Raw genomic sequence first — 18,965 nt, 5'->3', positions numbered from 1 at the left:
AGAGAGAGTGAGAGAAGAAGAGAGCGAGCCAGTGGGGGGAGGGCAGGGAGAGAGGGGGACAGAGGATCCGAAGCAGGCTCTGTGCTGACAGCAGAGGGCCAGATGCAGGGCTCAAATTCATAAACCATGAGATCATGACCTGAGGCAAAGTTGGACATTAACCTACTGAGCCACCTGGGTGCCCGTGCCCTACTTTCTTTAACTGATGAGATTGAAATGACCAGTATGAGGTCCCTCAGGTCTCCACCCCCCACTCACAAGTTTATCTGCACCTATATCCATCCTTCCCTAATGACTTGGAGGATGTGTGCTTCAAGGCCAATATTCACCACAGTTCTCTTGAATTTACTCTTCCCCATTTCCATCCAGGAATTTGTTCTACCAATGATTCATTTGTTCTGTTTCTTCAACTTCTTCCTTCTGGTTTCATCATATCATCACTTAATCATGTTCAAGTCTCTTCTAAAAAATAATAAATAAAATTCCCACCATCCTGCCTGCTTTCTCCAGCTATCACTGTATATATTTTTCTCTTCACCTCCAGGCCTCTGGAGTCATCTCCATTCATCTTTGCCACTTCTTTGCTGTCCATACTATCCTGCATCAAATATGATTTGGCTTCCGTCCCAAAAATCCACAGGAACTTCTTATCCTAAAGTCATCCGTGACTTTCCCATTGCTAAAGCCAGTGGGGTAGCTCATTCTTTCATAGTTGACTTCTCTGAAATATTTGGCAACACTGTCTGCTTTCATTTTTGAAATTCTTTTCTCTAATTTCCTGTAGGTATATAGGCTATAGATATTCTGATGATTCTCAAACCATATCTCCAGCCCAACCCCCTGCCTAGAGGTTCAGACTCCCATGTTGAACTGAACACTAAATTCCTCACCTTGATCCAGAGGCAACATATCCAAAATGGGTCTCATTTATTTCTCCCAAAATCCCTTCCTTCTGTGTGTCCCCAGTGGCCAAGTCAGAAGCCTGGCAGTCATTCTTAATCTCCCCCCTCAAAAGACCATCCTTATAGCCAATGGTTGCCAAGTTATTTCTATTCTACTTTTTAAAAAGAAGGCCTCATTTCTGACCTACCTATTAAAAGAATCAACTGACTATTCTCCTGCTTCCCATCTCACCCTAGATCAATCTTGTGTGGAAATTAGAATTCTGCAGCTTTCAATCTGCTCTTCATCTATAACTTCCATTCACTGCACGAAAACATTGGGCTTGGGGAGAGTGAACCCAGCTGTAGTGAAGGGTGCCAAGTGTCAAGCTGATTCCTTTTTCAATATTTGTGTTGAACAGATGAGATTTTTTTTTCCAACTATAATCATCTTGAATTATGCATCTGTGAGCTGCCTTAAGCAGAAAAGTAAAAGAAATAAATGTGTAAATGTTCAGGAGAAGATTGCGCCATGAAAATCACCATAGTGAAATCATTTGGTGGGAATATGCCAGGTTCTTATAGTAAGAATAAAGCTCATCAGTTCCCTCTGAAATGGAGGGACTTGAGGTACTAAACCACAAAACCCCATCTTTGTGCTCCAATGAGAAATGAAGATAAATCAGAGGACAACAATGTGTCTGCCACTCCTTCATCAGTCTCTCTGACACATATGGATAGATAGTCACTCCACCACTCAGAGCCCTCCTCTGGGTCATCATGATGCATTTTCCAAGAACTGGGTCATCATGATGCATTTTCCAAGAACCATCTGGAAGGTGTTTTGGAAGAGAAAGGCCTAGAAGTCTTCAATGTTTATGAAACATCACATGTTAATTAGACTCAAATTATTATCTCTGAAAAATTAAAAGAGGGGCAAAAATGAACTAAATACCATCCAAGATTCATTTCAGCTCAAAATTCTGAAATCTCCTTAAGTCACTGTTTTTTAACTTTGGTGACAGTGGGGGTGGAGGAGGTGCTACAAATTCCTTTGAGAAGCCAGCAGAAAAGAGGGATTCTCTTTTCTGGAAGATATTTACATACACTCACACACACATGCACACATGCACACATACACAACTTTATGTATAATTGCAGAGATTTCATACATCCCAGTTTAAGACCTCCTGTCTATCTCTGTGCACTAATTAGGCATGAATTTGAATATGACCAAAAGATTTTCTTGTGTAATCAGATAAATATAAGATTGCTACCCAGTACCCCCCCCCCCAACTCAAAGTGCCCAGCCTATCAAACCTATTTCTCTTCCATTTCTAGAGGACTCTTGCCATGGATTTCCCTGGGGTGCCCAGCTCTCAGCTCAGCAGAGAATACTGCTCCTCAGCTAGGCCTATGTGTCTCAGACAAGAGCCTTTGAAAGATTTGGTCCTTCTCCTATCGTCATGCCCACATCCATGGGCCTGGCTGCATTGTGGCACTGGTGGGCTTTCCTTTCCAGTCAGACCCAGTTGAAACTGGATGAGAAGTGGGACATAGAAGGTCAAGATGGTTCAAGCTGCCCATTTCCTACAGACACAAGAAAAACTTGGTCTGGTTGGCCAGCAGTTTGAGTCAGAGATGGGTGCCTGGATAAAGAGAGAATTGGTGTCATTAAAATGAAGGTTTTAAGGATTTTAGAGGTGCTGGCCATTGGGCTGTATGAGCAAGACCTATAGAACTGGAGCTTGTATCATGAGGCGAACACTGTAGTTAAACGTTTCTCACAATTAAATGTTCTTGGTACTCAGATCACTCCACATCTTTGAAAATGTGGGACGATACTTGGTATTTGGAAAAGCATCATTTTCACTACTTTATTATCACCATTGCCATGTAGGCTCCTATCTCTCTGTCACCAATACCCACTCTGATTTCCCCACATCCTTCACTTTCTGGGAACTCCCCTCTACATGATTTCCTAATGGCTGTTTATTTACCACTTGCATTTCCCTACCATTTAAAAGCTTTTTCAAGAACTTCAACAAATAGTCACAATTTCATCTGACTCCCTTCTAATTCCAAGCCATGAGAAAATATTTTGCATGTCATAACGACTAGATAAACATAAGCTGCAATTTCCCCAACTGATGAGAAAGTCCAATTTTGTTTCATGTTATTTCTGCAGAATCACAGAAAACAAAAGGCTGGCAGAGTTCCATGGGGGAAAATAAGAATTTCAGCAGTTTTATCTAATTCCATTACATCATCATTTTCCAAACTCACCAGTTGTCATACCATATTGCAAAATGTCACCAGCAATTTCACTATCTCATATATTATGGAGAAAAGAGAATTTTGTTGGGTGCCTGGAGAGAAAGCAGAAAAGGAACTTGTACAAGAGAAGTGTCACATATGGTCATGCGTACACTTGCCTCCAACAAATTCTGATAGGTGCAGAGAAGATTTTGACAAAGTGTTTTCATTCATAACATTTATTTTTTAAAAAGAACAAAACTGCCAACTTGAGTTTGCATTATTGAGCTACCACATGTGTTTGGTATATTGTGTAGAATACAATACTCATAAAATAGACACTTCTTATGGATCTCAAGAGTAGGGCCTATCTGCCTGGAGCTCCCTACCTCCCTGCCCCTCCCACACACACACACATACATTTTCCTTACCTGGTTCATCTGAGGGCATTCTTCATGTTTCACCAGATTGGACAAGTGATTATAAGCCCAATGTGGGTGGAGAAGAGACTCCACAACTGACGTTGTGCCAACCTGTTTTGAAAAGAGGAGGAATGGTGAGAAATTAGCAAACAAAAGTTTTCAACAAAAACTATGTCTTTCTCTTCCTGTTCTAATCCCCAGGATGCTGAACACTAAACCATTACTTATATATGTAAGTGGTAAAGCCATATAGGAGTTGAGAACACAGAATGCTTGGATTTTGGACCCCTAGTCCCAAAGGTTACTACCTATTACTATCTCACAGATTTCAGGTAAATCATTTAATTTCTTTTTGTATCAGTTTCTTCATTCCTAAAAAGGAGAAACATAATCATCATCATCATCATCATCATCATCATTATCATCATCTCTGAGGAATAAATAAGATGCATAATAAAGGAGTTATATGGGCACTACCTTGTGTCTAGAACATAGTATGTACTATACAATTACTTGCTATTCTTGCCTCATATGTGTTTTTTTTTAATGTTTATTTATTTTTGAGAGAGAGCATGAGCGAGGGAGGAGCAGAGAGAGAGCGGGACAGAGTATCTGAAGTGGGCTCTGTGCTGACAGCAGACAGCCCAATGTGGGGCTTGAATCCACTATGAGGTCGTGACCTGAGCAGAAGTCAGATGCTTAACCAACTGAGCCACCCAGGTGCCCCTCTTGCCTTATATGTTTAAACTGTTTTACTGGAACAGGATAAGCTTTTGAATTATAATCGCCATCTCTTACAAATAAACTTCATTCTAATCTGGGACTCCTTCCCCTTTCACTCACTGGACCACGACTATCAAGAAGGGAAAATGACACTGGGAATAATCCCTTGGGAAGAACACTTACAGAACCAGCTTTCTCCCCCTGATGCCTGAGAAAGGATTAAAAAATTTATCTGGTTGGGGCGAGTGGGTGGCTCAGTTGGTTAAGCGTCTTACTTCAGCTCAGGTCATGATCTCACAGTTCATGAGTTTGAGCCCCATGCCAGTCTTTGGGCTGACAGCTCAGAGCCTGGAGTCTGCTTTGGATTCTGTGTCTCCGTCTCTCTCTGTCCCTCCCCAGCTCAATCTCTTTCTCACTCTCTCTCTTTCAAAGACAAATAAACATTAAAAAAATAAACTTATCTGGTCTTAGGTTGGAGGGAAGAATTAGAAGGAAAGCAAAAGCAAAGAGTTTGATGATGGCATCTGAAGAGGGTCCTTGGACTTTAACATGATCTAATCCCCCAAGACTTCCTATAAATGAAGAAACAGTAGAACCCCCAAACAAGAGTGAGGACCTGAGAGGAGAAAAGATCTCTGCTCTGAATCCCAACTGAACTTAGTAGTGCTATCTTCACAGAACAACCTACCATGGCATAGCAGTAGCTAAGCAGAGGTGGTTACAGATGGTGTTGAAACAGGGAAGACCTAAAATATCCCCATTGGGTTTGCCACTGATCAGAAAGGTGTGGGAGCAATAAAGTTCCACTGTGCCACAGAGGAGTGTGGGAAAGTTTCACTGGGGAAAAGAGAAAGCCAAATTAAAGGGACATACAGTCCTGCTGCAAGGACACCCCAGTAGAAGTAGAGAGGAAAGTATGGCTAGACATTCAGTTAGGAACTTGGTGTTTCAATAGATGCCCGCATGGCAGGATAGCAGTACCTGAGCATAAGGGGAAGTTTTGTACATTCAGTGGCTATCAGTGTGGAAAGGTGCCAATAGCCAGGTGTCTGATTCTCTCCCTGTAGATGCTGTGATGCTACATAAGGCCCCTGGATCTTAGATGCCAACTCTGAGTTTAAGGGTAGGATCAGAGAGGACAAAATCCTGGATTAACTCAAGTATAAGCCTGAAATGAATGGTTTTACCTAAGAGTAATCAAGATTAAATTTTCTGCCAGGTAGTAAAATGGAGCTTGAAATAGAGAATAACTTAAGTTGCAGAAAAATGAAGAACACAAGGACTGAAAATTCATACTTGCTAACTTATCAAAGTTAAAACAGCTAGGATGTATGTTCTAGATCCCTGTAAATTGAGTAACCAATGCCCCACATCCAAGATGACATTGGTAATTCTGCTTAGGCAGTCTGAAATTTTGCCACTTTCTTTCTGAAAGAAGTCCCCTGTGTTGATAGCCTGCTAGAAATGGCAGGAAAAAAAAAATAACAAAGCAAGATATAATATGGTAACAGAGAAAGTAAGTCTATGCTACTTATATGAAATTAATGAGTGACTATATGGGTCCCATTGCAATTAAGAAAAAGGCAAACAGCCTGGTAGATAGAGCCCTGATTTCAGGTCAGGGGTCCTAGCTTCAAATCCCAGCCCTCCCCTTTTACTTAACTGTGTAATCCTGGGCAAGCAGTTTCGTGCCTCAGAACCTCAGTCTCCTCATTAAAGGTGTCTCTCCAGATTGACATGAAATGAAAGCAGATACAGAAAGTACTCTTGCATAGCCAGAGTCATGGTAGATGCTCAGTGAGTATCTGCTAAAGAAAAAAGCCCTTTCTCCAACTCCTTTATTTCCAAACCTGAACAGATTCTTCCCACAAGTTTATAGTCCTGTGTACCAGGCATACTTCCACCTCTGGCTGGGGTCTTACCCTGAGCAGATGGATGACCCAGAACTAGTTGCCCCACACTAATTTGACTAATTTGACTGTTATTTGATCTTTAGATTCTGGGAGCCCTGCTCCCTAACCCTGAGAACCCAACACCACCAGCACCCTCACACATGCACTCACTCACTCTTCACCCCTCCCTCAACAGCTGTGCCAGGGAGGTAGCAGCATGCCAGGGGTGAAACCTGTCCTATGTGGCTGGCGCAGCTGCAGATGTCTCACCCCCAGGGACATCTCATGACCAAGAAGGGACAAACTAGCTAAAATAAACAGACAGGTTTGGCTTTATAATTAAGCCTGAGCAAAATTGCGCAGCAACATCCTCTTGTTCAGTTTAAGTGGTGTTCCAGGACCAGGGGACTCTGTGGAAGAAGCAGAGACAATGAACTCCACCTTCCATAATAAAAGGACCAGAATCTTGGAAAGGAAGTAGTACTTTTAAAAGGGTGGCTCTTTGCAAACATCCTAGGGCTGGTGGAAAGGAAAGGGGGTGCAAAGGGAAAGAGCCAGAAATGGAGAGGGACCCTAAGGGCTTTACCGGTGGGAGGCCTCAGTGCCTTCCTGACAGCTTGATGTATTTCAGTGCCAGAAACTGCTGACCATACCCTTTCTGTTTAAGTTAGCACATTTTGTTGGCTTCCTTGTAGGCATTAAGTGATTCTTTCCTAGCTCCCATCTGTATTCACTTTACTCCCTTTAATACACTTATGTCTCGGTCCATTCTTATTAATGAAGTCAAAATGTCCTGTTGTCAAGGATTTCAGGGTGGGCTAAAAAACAAACAAACAAACAAACAAACAACCCAACAGACTACAAAGAAGCAGTGAGGGCAGCTGAAGTTGCACCAGGAGGGAGGGATAAATTCAAGCTGCACTCCATGAAACCTGGAAAACTCCATCAGCTTTTCCAGATTCTCTCCAGCCTCCACATCCCCAAGGACCTCATTGTCCCTAAAGAAAGCTATTAGTGTGCATAGACTAATGAGACCCTTCAGTCACTGGAACAGGAGAGACACAACGGGGAGTCTGTTTCTGCACACTTGGCAATAGGCTGCTGTAAACACCTGGTCCTTCTCTCCACCCCCCGGGCTCCAGTCAAGGCAGTGCTGGCTCCTTCAATCTTGGCTGCCCCAGGGCTTCTCCTAGAAGAGACACTCCTGAGGAGTCATAAGACTCCTTTGGTGGGTCCTAGCTGCCATCTGGGACTCCTGCTTCCATCCAGGGGACACTGTATCACAGTTTCACCCTTGACAATGGCTTTGGGGGAGGTCTTCTTGGAAGTGAAAAGGAGTTATTCATGAAAACCAAGGTAAAGACACTAATGGGGATCCATTGTTTACTTTGGAAATAAGGAATTATTCTCAGGTTATGGTGGTGGGGAAGGACACATAACTGTTAGGGCAGCCCTTGTTTAAACATGGATTCACCTTCATAGACTAAACTCATTTAGTGGCTACTCACACTTCCTCTGATAGAAACCAATCCTGTGCACAGGAAAGAAGCTATGTAGCAGCCCCTCATCTCTCTGTGGGACCTCACTCCCCAGAAAGCACCACAAGGCATCACTTGGCAGTTTCCTCTCGGGATAGCACCAGGCCATCTCCACCTCCACAGAACATGCACCATGAGTTCTAGTCAAGACTTTGTAAGTCTCAGGAGTCACGGCATCCACACAGTGATGCTATGATTCCAGAGAGACTATCTCACAATTCTGGGCAGGGCAGAGGAACTTACAAAAACAACACAACTTTAGTCTCTCCAGGAGCATCCTGCTCTATTACAGTTTTTACTATGATTAATCAAAGGGTATTCAAGGCTTGTTTATAGCTTCTGTTAGCTGGGATAGTGAGAGTCTCTCCCTGAGGAAGAATCCATCCTTGGCTGAAGATTAGCTCCTGGACTGGCATAGATTCTCCCAGGTAATTGTGTGCATACAGCCAGCTTTCTGCAGTGAGGCCCACCTCCTCCTCTTTGTCCTAAATCATAGCACAGCCTTAAAAACAACCAAAAAAAGAGGCTTAGACTACACAGCACACACAGACATGCACATGCTGTAGGTGGCATATAGAAACCGGGGTCCTGCTGGGCTGCTTCAGCTGTACTCATGTACCCCAAGAAGGGACAGCAATCTCCCTGAGCTTCACCGGTGAGGAGAGACTCAGGCACCCAGCTCTCCAGCCCGCCCAGAACTCTGCTAACTGCTCCAGTGTGTCACCTGTTCAAGAACAATGCTTGCCCCCTCCTCCTTTGGGTGCTTTGTCAGCTGACATAGAGCAAAACTTCCATCTCAGAGGAGGCAAACCTGCTAAGTGCGTCCAACTAGAATGCCCAGGGTCTTTTTTCTCCACCCACAGCGTCTTTCCTCTGAGGGCTAGGAAAAGCCACCCTCCGCTGGCTGCTATCTGATGTCCACACCAGCTTCCTACTCCAGGTTCTTCCATTCTAAGGTGGGTTTAGTACTTTCCCTGTCATGGACGAAAGGTGTCTGAATGTAGCCATTCAGGGTTATATCACACTTCATTTGTTTCTGCATTCACTCTTTCATCAAATGTAGTAGGGCTCCTAGTTAGAAGCAGGGCAGTGGTGGTAGAAGTAAGACCACAGATTCAGAAATTTTTGAATGTTGGCTTTTGCACTTACTTAAATTACATGCTGCAAGAAATGGGAGAAGCATGTATCAGCCTGAAGTTGGGTGCCTGCTTCACTTCAGCTCAGTTCTGCACACACCAGTGTTTCCTGGGTTCCCTGTTTACATTGAGCCTTTTCTCCTTTCTAGAAATTGTTTTGGAATTCACAGGGGAGAGAGGCCCTTGTGTTCATAAGTAAACAAACTTATGCATTGCACTTGAAAATAACCCAAGGGTATATTTTTGTAGCCAGGGAAATAACAGTAAACAAAGACAAAATATACATCTGGAAAGAGATTCAGATACACATTTGGAAAGAAAAGGAGACACTGCATTCCTTCAGAAGAAGGATGGGGATATGGCAGGGGTGGTAAAATACTACACATACTTGTATTCATTGAGTTTCTAACTTTTAGAATACATGACACAGACTTCTTCCAAATTCTGGAGTGTTGGGGTCCCTGTTACAGCATGGGAGGCACCCCGGGGGGGAGATACAGTTCTGGACCTGGGGTCAGGCTCCAGCTGACTACAATAATGATGCTGAACACAGAGAGCAAGACCCTACCATCAATAGGCTCACAGCCCAGAAAGGCAAATTCTCAAAACAGAAGCACAAATGTCTGACAGGACATTTGACCCTTGCTGTGCATCAGAATCACTGGAGACACTGTAAAAACAAAAACAAAAACAAAAACAAAACGGTCATGCCTGAGAGGCACCCAGTCTCCTGAATCTGAATCTTAAGTTTGGTTATCATCTCTACTGCCAAGATTTGCTAAAGCCTCCACACAACACAACTCCCTCACCCATGTGCCTGTACGTGCTTCCATGCTAGATTTTATCACACTCCTCCTTACCTATGCGTCCACCTGTACTCCAGGTCTTGCAACTCCGATCCTGGCAAGTCACAGAAATACCTATCATATGACCAGAAGGCGCTTTTTTTTTTCCTGAAAATGGTTGGATATTCAAAATTAAACTTAATAGTTAAGTTTTTACATTAATGATTGGAATCATATGTGATATTTCCCTATTAATTGGGATCCGGGCATCCCATTTATCACTCCAGAATTTAGAAGGAAATCTCCTGAGACAGACTCATTAGTTTAGGCAGTGACCGTGGCCTAAATCTTTTTCAGCAGTGGGATTGAAAGGTGAGCCTGGGAAGGGGAGAGCTGTCAGGCTCTGACTTTCTTTCTTGGCCAGTGACTCACATGCACCTGCCTCATGACAAGGGGGCCAGAGAGTAGATGGGACACTGTAAGCGTCACCCAATTACCAATTTTCACATTTCAGAAAGACCTAGAAATAGGAAAACAACAGACTATGATAAGCCCTAAAACCATATCACATCTCTTTCCATACAGTTTATTTTCAATTGCCAATGTCATCAGCTGTGTCACCAGGCAGTGACATATACTAGCTCTCCTCAAAACCCCTCTAGTAGCAAATGTCCCACGGGGTCACCTTCTCAGTCAGCTGAGTCAGAATCACAGAATTCTGGAAATGCAAACCTGACAGTGATCTTCCTAATAAGAGGGGAACTGTTAATATTTCTTGAGTACCTACTATGGGCCAGCCACTTCATGCATTTTATTTCATTTAATCCTCACATTAACCCTGATGTGTAGGTTTTGTTGTTCTCACACATTGGATGAAAAAACAGGCCTGGGAAGGTGAAGTGATCTGTACAAGGTCACGTATCTAGTGACCCAGATCCATGTAACCTATAAGCCCCAGTTTCTCAAAGTGGAGACTGTATACAAGACAGTGTGCCTACAGTCAAAAGAATCCACATAAACACAACACATCCTCTGAAGTTCCAGTTTTATTCAATGGTAAATAATTTAAAAGGCCATTTTCATTAAAGCAAACATGCATTTATGATGGAGGGGGAATACAGATTTGCACAAAATGCAAAGATAAAACATGAAACTTTAGGAAAATTCTTACTTGTGGCAAGCTACTTCTGCTTCTGCCTCCCAGACCCCAAGGACTCTTACCATATGCCCCAGCCAGGAGGAAGATTCCCAAAGATTTAAAAGCAGAGTCATAAGCCCAGACAGAATTTAGGAAAGGCACCCCCAAGGAAAAGATGGGGGAATGGCTTGTCATTAAAGAGCAAAGAGTAGTGACTCCATTTTGTAGGGAGATTCAATTTCAATATCCGTCACTAAAGGAATATAAATCAGATAAGGCCATTTGTTGTCAAGATCCTACCCACCTGAGTGATGTTCTCAAGAGGCTTCCAAAGGTGTCCAGTCAGGAAACAAGAATCTACACTCAATGAATGAGCCAGTGACAACCCCTATCTTCCCCAAACTCCCCCAACAGGCACACACACACATCACTTCTTGTCTCCATCTCTCTCACACCCAGACCTTCCTGCCCCTAAATCCTAGGGATCTTTTTTTCAAACACACACAGAATCATCTTTGAGGTGGTTGCAATCATCAAGGATCTGATTTTAAGCTAGGTAGGCCAGCCTATGCTCTGTTGAGGCTTGAATTCTTCCAGAGAAGTTAATCAGTGAATTTTGAAAAGGATGAAAGGATGGACTCCAGCCAGGCCCTCAGCCCAGTAGAGATGGGCACAACTTCCTGGCATCCTGACATTAGTTGAAGTTAATAGGCTTAACTAAGAAAACCACTGACTAAGGCAAAACAGAGCATTGCCTGGCTGAGTTGGAAAGGAGGCCTGACCTAAGGAAAGAGTAGTGGCACCACATCTACAAACCCATTGCAGCTAGTCTGCAGCTAACCCATGCTCAGCTCCCTAAACTCATCTGCTCCCCGATTCTACCGACCTACTGGTCTTTGCCATTCCCTTTGACTGGGAGGCTCTCTTCCTCACCCATTGCCTGACTAATTCCTACTTACCCTTTAGGCCTCAGCTTCAATGCCGCTTCTTCCAGGAAGATTTCCCTGATTCACTCCAGCCTAGCAACTTCTTGTTTACTCCCATAACACCCTGTATTTCCCCCATCCTAGTGGTTATCAGACTGCATTATACTTGTCTATGTACTTACTTGTGAATGCCACAAGGGCATGAATCCTCAAAGACAATGCCCCGCACATGGTTAAGTGCTCGGTGAATGCTTTTTAAATCAATGAATGTTAAAGATACACTACAAGTCCCCAAGGATGCCCATTGGGTCACAGGAATACACTTTTCTGACAACCCAGCCACCTTGAAAGCCGACAGCAGTAAGAGGGTGCTTTGGAAAGGGCTGACAAAGGAGAGGAGCCCAGCAATTGAGTATCTCCCATGTGTACTGAGGACACAGAGATAAAACAGAAATGGTCTTTGCACTGGAGACACTCACTCTAATGCAGGAAACTATGAGGGACACAATAGTAAGGACAGATTGTTTTTGGTACAAAGCTGAAAAGGAGACAAATGTGAAAACCAAACTGGGTGAGCAAGGCCTTTGCTTACATACTAATCTTCCTTCTTAGAATGTCTCACTAGACAAATATTTTAGAAGGAAATATTAATGAGCACTCTGATATATGTAAAATGATGTTTATTTGTAAAATAGTTGAGAGTCAACAAAACCCTTTCATATGTATCATTTTATTTCATTTTACTCATGTGTCAAATATTTCAGGGATGCTTCTTTATACTACACTAACATCTACTATTTGGCTACTTGGGAGGGTTCAAAGATAACTACCTTTAAGGAACTTGGAGTCACATGGAGGAGATAACTTATAACTGTAATTTAAGGCAGATAGAGACAAGAGCTGGGTAAATCAGGATTATTTCTGTTGTAAATGACTCAATCTGGCTGAACTAACAAAGGAATTATACTTCTCACATAATGAAAATCCCCAGGGATATCTTTATCCAGGGGTTGGAATAATGTATACCAGTCCTTTCTCTCAATCTGTTGGCTTTGCCTTATGCTGGGCTGGCATCACTCTCAGGCTCCATCATGGTAGCTACTCACAATTTCTGGCTCAAATCTTCCAAGACTTGATTTGACCTAACAATAGAGCTTCTCTTCTCCCACAGGTGCTAATGAAAATCATGGCCTGATTATCCTTGGCCTGAGTCATGATCATGTACCCTCTCATGAGCCAATCGCTGAGCCATGGAACAGAATTAGCTAACTGATAACCCTAGGTCACATGTCCCTCCTCTAAGCAGGTGTGGGGTCAGGCCCAAACAATGGGCTGAAAGGAGAATAAATCTTGAGTAGTCAAGTGTCATTAACAACAGTCTGATCAAATGCTTGAGACTTAGTCCTAACAACAGCTTTGTGTTTTCACGCATTTTACAAATGAGAGAGGTGAGACTAGTAAAAGCAAGAACAGGACTGGGATCTGGTCTTTTGGCTTAGTTCTGTGTCCCCTCCATTTGTGTTTGTTGGAATGTGAGATGTGACAATACTTCTTTGGGTGAGACATTACAAAACATTCACAAGCACCATAAAACATTTCACATCCATGGCTCTAATACCAGTGACACCTGCCTCCCATCACTATGACAACTAAAACTGCTCACACATATTTTCAAAGGTCCCCTTAGGGGGCAGCACCTCTCTCGCTTGAGAAAAACTGAATGTTACCCAAGTGAACCTTATTTATTATCAGGAGTTTCATCTTTCTCAAAGTTCCTAAATGGAAACTCTAACATTTGGCTTCAGAGATAGACTGAGCTTTTTATTGAACATCCCTTAAAAATTCTCTAGTCTAACCCTGTAGGCCAGCGGTTCTGGTCTAGAGGACAAGGGATGAGTAAGGACGGCAGGAAAAGGATGGGCAAAGAATGTGCTCCAGGAAGGTGAGTGGAAAGGATTGGAGGTGGTAGGTCTTGGTTTCCCATTGATGCTCCTCTGCTTCAGATACTAAAACCATAGAATTAACACATTTTTATCATCAGGATTCAAGCAGTTTCTTAGGAAAGACAGTATTATCTTCCCTTACTTAAGATAAGAAATTATGGGCTTGTGGGAAGTAGAGTGTTCAATTCTGAACAGTACCCACTAAAAAAGATATTGCCAAATTGATCTGCACTTTGATGGAGCAAACAGGATAGGTGGGAATTTGAAGCCAGCTCTTCACACAGAGAACACCTTCAGGAATAGGCAAAGTTACACCTGGGAAACACTCAAAATGTGACAAGAAAATTGGCCTCCTGAGATACTGAAGACAATCACCCAGGAATAGACTTGGAATCACCTTATACAGCCCAAATAGGCAGAACCAGGTCTGATAGAGGAACAGAAAACACATGAGCAATGGGAGATATCTAATAGCAAAGTGAGTCATCTGGTAAGGTAGTAAGTTCTCCACTGCTGGAGGCATCCAACCACACCCTGAGATGATGAAGTGGGTTTGAAGTTTAGCCTCTTAAATGTACTCAAGAAACACAAAATGGATAAAGTTTTAGTGCCCCACACACTGCTAACAGAGACTACATAGAGCGTGTGGGTTTTAAGTTATGCTCAGTTTCTACTAGAATAATAGTACCTATTCTCCCCTATCCAAAAAGCCTATCAGAACGTAAGTGTGAGAGACATTATTATGGGATAATTTTTTAGTCTGTTCTAATTAACAAAGGCAAAAAGGATCTTTAACAAACTTGCATTCTTTATTGATAATGTAATACTTTTATCCAAGCGAGTAATCACTTGGTAACTACTGGCCTCAGCAGTCGCACTAGGTGATCTCTAAGGTTTGTCCAACCAAAAGTTGAATCTAAACCTAAAACTCCATGAGCCAGAGCACCTACAGGGTGTTTGGTAACCCTTACCCACAGGACTTCTGGCAGGTATGACATGTACTATTGTGCTTCTGGCTATCTCATGGGTAACTAGAGGCCCACAAACACACAAAGGTTAAAATGACTTCACACGTCCCCCTAGAATTGCCAGGGAAAGTGGTAGCAAGTTTTAGAAAGCAATTGTGACCTCTCTGTGTCACTCCTTTGTCTGAAGAAATACCAGTCGAGACAGCTCTCTTTGTAAAGGGTCATCTCTGTCCGTTAGCTGGGCTCTGAGATAGAAAAGATGTTTGGCATTACCAGCTTCCAGCAGTGAAGCCATTTTAAATAAGAAATGCTATGAGATTGTGGGGTGCCAGATCAGATATTACAGAGGCTGGAAAACTCGCAGTTTACCTGGAAATTCCATCATAAGGACCTTTCCCAATCTTTGATCTTCGAAGCCACTGGAGCCGAGATACCTTGCCATTGCATACTTTCATGACATCAAGTCCCTATGAGTGGAAACATTCTTCTATTTTGTACTATAGGATTTGACACGAATTCTAGGTTGCTGCTTTGGTGAAATTACAAAAATGGATGTTTCTGGGGGACCCCAGGGACATTAGAGATTGTTGGAATCAATGCATAGAAATGTGGAAAAGTGGGTCTTAGTCTTTGTCAAGAGGCTCAGAGAGTAACTGTGCCTTATTCTCTTTGTTCTCACCAAGAAACAAGTAAATACGTTACTGCCACCATTGTCCCTTCCTTCGCATCACCAAGGTCATTTTTTCTGCTATTCAGAATAAAGTGGCTTCATTGTTGCCTAGTTGCAAGGGCTCATGGGAGGAAACATTCCTCCAAAGAGATCTATAACCTTCTAGGTGGTGTTATCCCCATTCTTATTACCATGGTTAGACTATGTGCTGCTCTTCTTTTCAAACCTCTGCTGCAGCACCACCATCATCAACATGTATTTGTGCCTACTCACCCTCATGCAAATTAAAGCAGAGTTATTGCCTGGCTCTCATGGTGCTTACCAAAAGGCTGAGCAAAATGAATATTCGCCCTCATGCATTCAGAAAAAATATTTACTGAACACCAATATGTGCTTGCTTGGTATCTCAAGTTGATTCTACTTGTCTTGTTTCCAGATGAATTACCTTTCTATTATGTTAGTTACCAAATATTCCAAATAAATGTAGAGGCAGAAGCTTCATAAAAATTATAAAAATAAGGTGACATATCTCAGGATCCTATAGTCAACTCTTTCTCCCTTCTTTATTCACTCTATACTTCTCCTTGGAGTGTAAAATGTCCTTTCATGATCATAATGATCACTTAAAGTCTACACCATCAGTCCATGTACCAATGCTGAATTTCAGACCTGAATATCCAAGTACTAGCCAATCATTTTCAGAAGTCTGGCAAGAAATCAGATTCATGATGTCCCCATACCAGAATTCAACATTTGACAACTGCTGACCTCTCCTCACTTCCCCCTCACTTCCCTTACCAACAAACCAGTTTTCTTCCATGTACTTCCAGTCTCAGCAGGTGGCACCAGCATTGGTCCCTCAGAAACATCGTTGTCCAACTGGACTCCTTTTCCTTCACCTTCCACATTAAATCAGACAACGTCTCCTACATTTGAACTACCAAAAGAGTCCTCACAACTCTTTTTCCCTTTCATTCCCACAGTCGCCACTGAGGTCCCAGCAACCCTCACCCACACCATTTCTCTGACTGGTATCTTGGCCTCTGGTTAAAAAACCTCTGCATGATTTTTCTAATACACCAATCTGATCATGTCAGCCTCCACCTGTCTCCCCCACCAAGTACTTCCAAGTTTCCTCATCCCTTAAGGAGTAACATCCAGGAGGGATCTAACCTTGCATTTTCTCCATTCTCCCTGCATTTAATCTCTGTTTTGGATTCATCCATCTTTACTCATCTCCGTATTGCATATTAGCTCTTGCCACTATATCTTTGCTCTTGTTTCCTCTGCCTGATTCTTCTTCCACTTCATCCATCTGGTAAATTCTTGTTTGTGATTTAAAATCCATGGTGTGCCACCTTTCCCTAGAATCCTTTCCTGACTCTCCTCTCCTTTTTGTCTCTGCATCATACACCTGCAGTGTCTATTCTTATCCCACCATTGTCACTGTAAATCCTCTAGTAAGCCATGAGCTTCTTGAGAGCAGGGATTGTGCCTTAGTTCTCCCTGCCTGCTTGGTTCTGGGTACTAAACCTGGCAAACACTAGAAGCAAATGCCTCTTTGTAAGTATAAAGGAGATGCTCTCAAGTAGATTCCAAAGGGGAGGGAGGGAGAGAGAAGTATGGGTTTTTGTTTTTTTAAACCATCAGCAATGTTTCTCATCCTTTAAAGATGAAAGTTTAGATTTATCCATGAGGGCACACTATTCCTTTATTTCTGGAAAACTTTAATGATCCTTTATGCAAAAGTGAGCTGTGATCCTCAATTGCAATGGGAGAGCTTCCAGAGACAATGTGGATCTGGCCTGTTCTACATGAAAATAATAAGTGATAGTCTTATGAAGAGGCATTCCCCAGATTATCATGCTACTGAGATACTGGCCATAAACTGCGAGTGAGGATGAAATGGGGTGTTTCCCTGAGTCAGTGGAGTAGGGATCTAGATCATATAGGCAGGAACTCGGCAAGAGCACTCATTTTGTAGGGATGCAAACTGGCTTAGCAGCACGGGCACAGGCTGGTTGTAATGGCAGAGATAACCAGGAAGGGATCCCTGTAGGAAAGCATGGCCAAAGGACTTGATAAAAGATGCCTATGGTGTCCAGTTGTTGTTTTTTTTCCTGTGGTATCTATCCATTGTTAAGGCATCCCTAACTCCCTGTATCATTCTATCACCCCTAGTCTCCTATAAAGTTTTGTGAAATGTCACAGCCCCATCTTAACTGAACGCTGGGGAAATTAATATAGTGGCCAATGTCTACTGTCATAGAATAAACACAAATACCTCCAAAATAGTCTAAAATAGAGACAGAGTGTATTACCCACCAGGTAAAGAAGAATCACATTCCTTAAGAAAAGTCAGTGAGGGGGGCGCCTGGGTGGCGCAGTCGGTTAAGCGTCCGACTTCAGCCAGGTCAAGATCTCGCGGTCCGTGAGTTCGAGCCCCGCGTCGGGCTCTGGGCTGATGGCTCAGAGCCTGGAGCCTGTTTCTGATTCTGTGTCTCCCTCTCTCTCTGCCCCTCCCCCGTTCATGCTCTGTCTCTCTCTGTCCCAAAAATAAATAAACGTTGAAAAAAAATTTAAAAAAAAAAAAAAAAAGAAAAAAGTCAGTGAGGGGGCGCCTGGGTGGCTTAGTAGGTTAAGTGGCCAAATTTGGCTCAGGTCATGATCTCACGGTCAGTGAGTTCAAGCCCCGCATCGGGCTCTGTGCTGACCGCTCAGAGCCTGGAGCCTGTCTCAGATTCTGTGTCTCCCTCTCTCTGACCCTCCCCTGCTCATGCTCTGTCTCTCTCTGTCTCAAAAATAAATAAATGTTAAAAAAATTAAAAAAAAAAAAAAAAAGAAAAGTCAGTGAGTCTCCTGCAAGCTGAAAGTGAAAGGGACAGGTACAATATGGAGACAGGGAAGTTTTTTCAAATTTCTGATTAGTTCAAAAGTGGATTGTACAGTCTCTCTTCAGACTGGCTACTTTTCTGGTTTAGAATTATTGAGACACAGGTATGGTTCGAAACAGGTTTGGAATGGGCTGCATTAGGCTCTTAGGGGTTTCAGTGTTGCTCACTGGGCAAATTTGAATAGGCATGCTTGAGGCTTGGTGAAATTTTTATTTAATGTTTTTGTTGGAGTAAAACAGTACACAGTTTATAACAGTCTGAGTTTTGACACAGAAAGTGGCCACAGTTCAAGGTCAGATGTCAGTCCAAGCAAGGTGTCAGTCCAAGGTGTCAGTCCAAGGTGATAAGCAACAACCAGGGTAAACTACGAAATGTTTCAGTGTTCCAGAGAAATTCCTACCGCACCCTGGAGAGGCTTACCTGGTAGAATATTAGGGACTCAGATGATGGATATTTGGCTATTAAAAGAGAGAGACTTCTGAACTTGGAGCGACTAGGGCTACCAGGGTTCCTGAGTATCATCCCCAATTAAATTACCTTGAAACCCAGTTCCTCCCTACAATTAATAATATTGACTCTTACCTTTGTATCAGTTGAACTCAGGGAAAACATCACAGCAGAGTTAAAGGTGGGAAACTGGATCTATTCTGCATAAAGACAATCATGCTCTGAGTTACACACCAACACCCACAGATGCCGGTTTTGTCTACTTAAGCAACGCAAGGCTTCCATAATTTTCTTTAAAAAATATTATCATTTCCTTTCCTTGAAAAATTACCAGAGGTATTGTTCA

General features: G+C 42.8%; 1 protein-coding gene across 3 annotated transcripts in view; it reads right to left on the bottom strand.

The window, feature by feature from the left end:
- The window catches only part of APTX (aprataxin), a 338,894-nt gene that overhangs the window by 73,189 nt on the left and 246,740 nt on the right, over positions 1-18,965 (bottom strand). For 2 of the 3 annotated variants that reach the window (XR_007146385.1, XR_007146390.1), the window contains exon 16: positions 18,755-18,819. The gene's annotated coding sequence lies outside the window, so the exon portion shown is untranslated. Of the gene's footprint in view, positions 1-3,568; positions 3,671-18,754; positions 18,820-18,965 lie in introns of those variants that run through there. The other variant, XR_007146386.1, reaches the window with a different exon arrangement.

Source organism: Prionailurus viverrinus, chromosome D4 (assembly GCF_022837055.1).
Source record: "Prionailurus viverrinus isolate Anna chromosome D4, UM_Priviv_1.0, whole genome shotgun sequence".
Taxonomy (NCBI): domain Eukaryota; kingdom Metazoa; phylum Chordata; class Mammalia; order Carnivora; family Felidae; genus Prionailurus; species Prionailurus viverrinus.
Note: the sequence above shows the minus strand (reverse complement) of the source record. Positions and strands in the feature narration are given on the sequence as shown.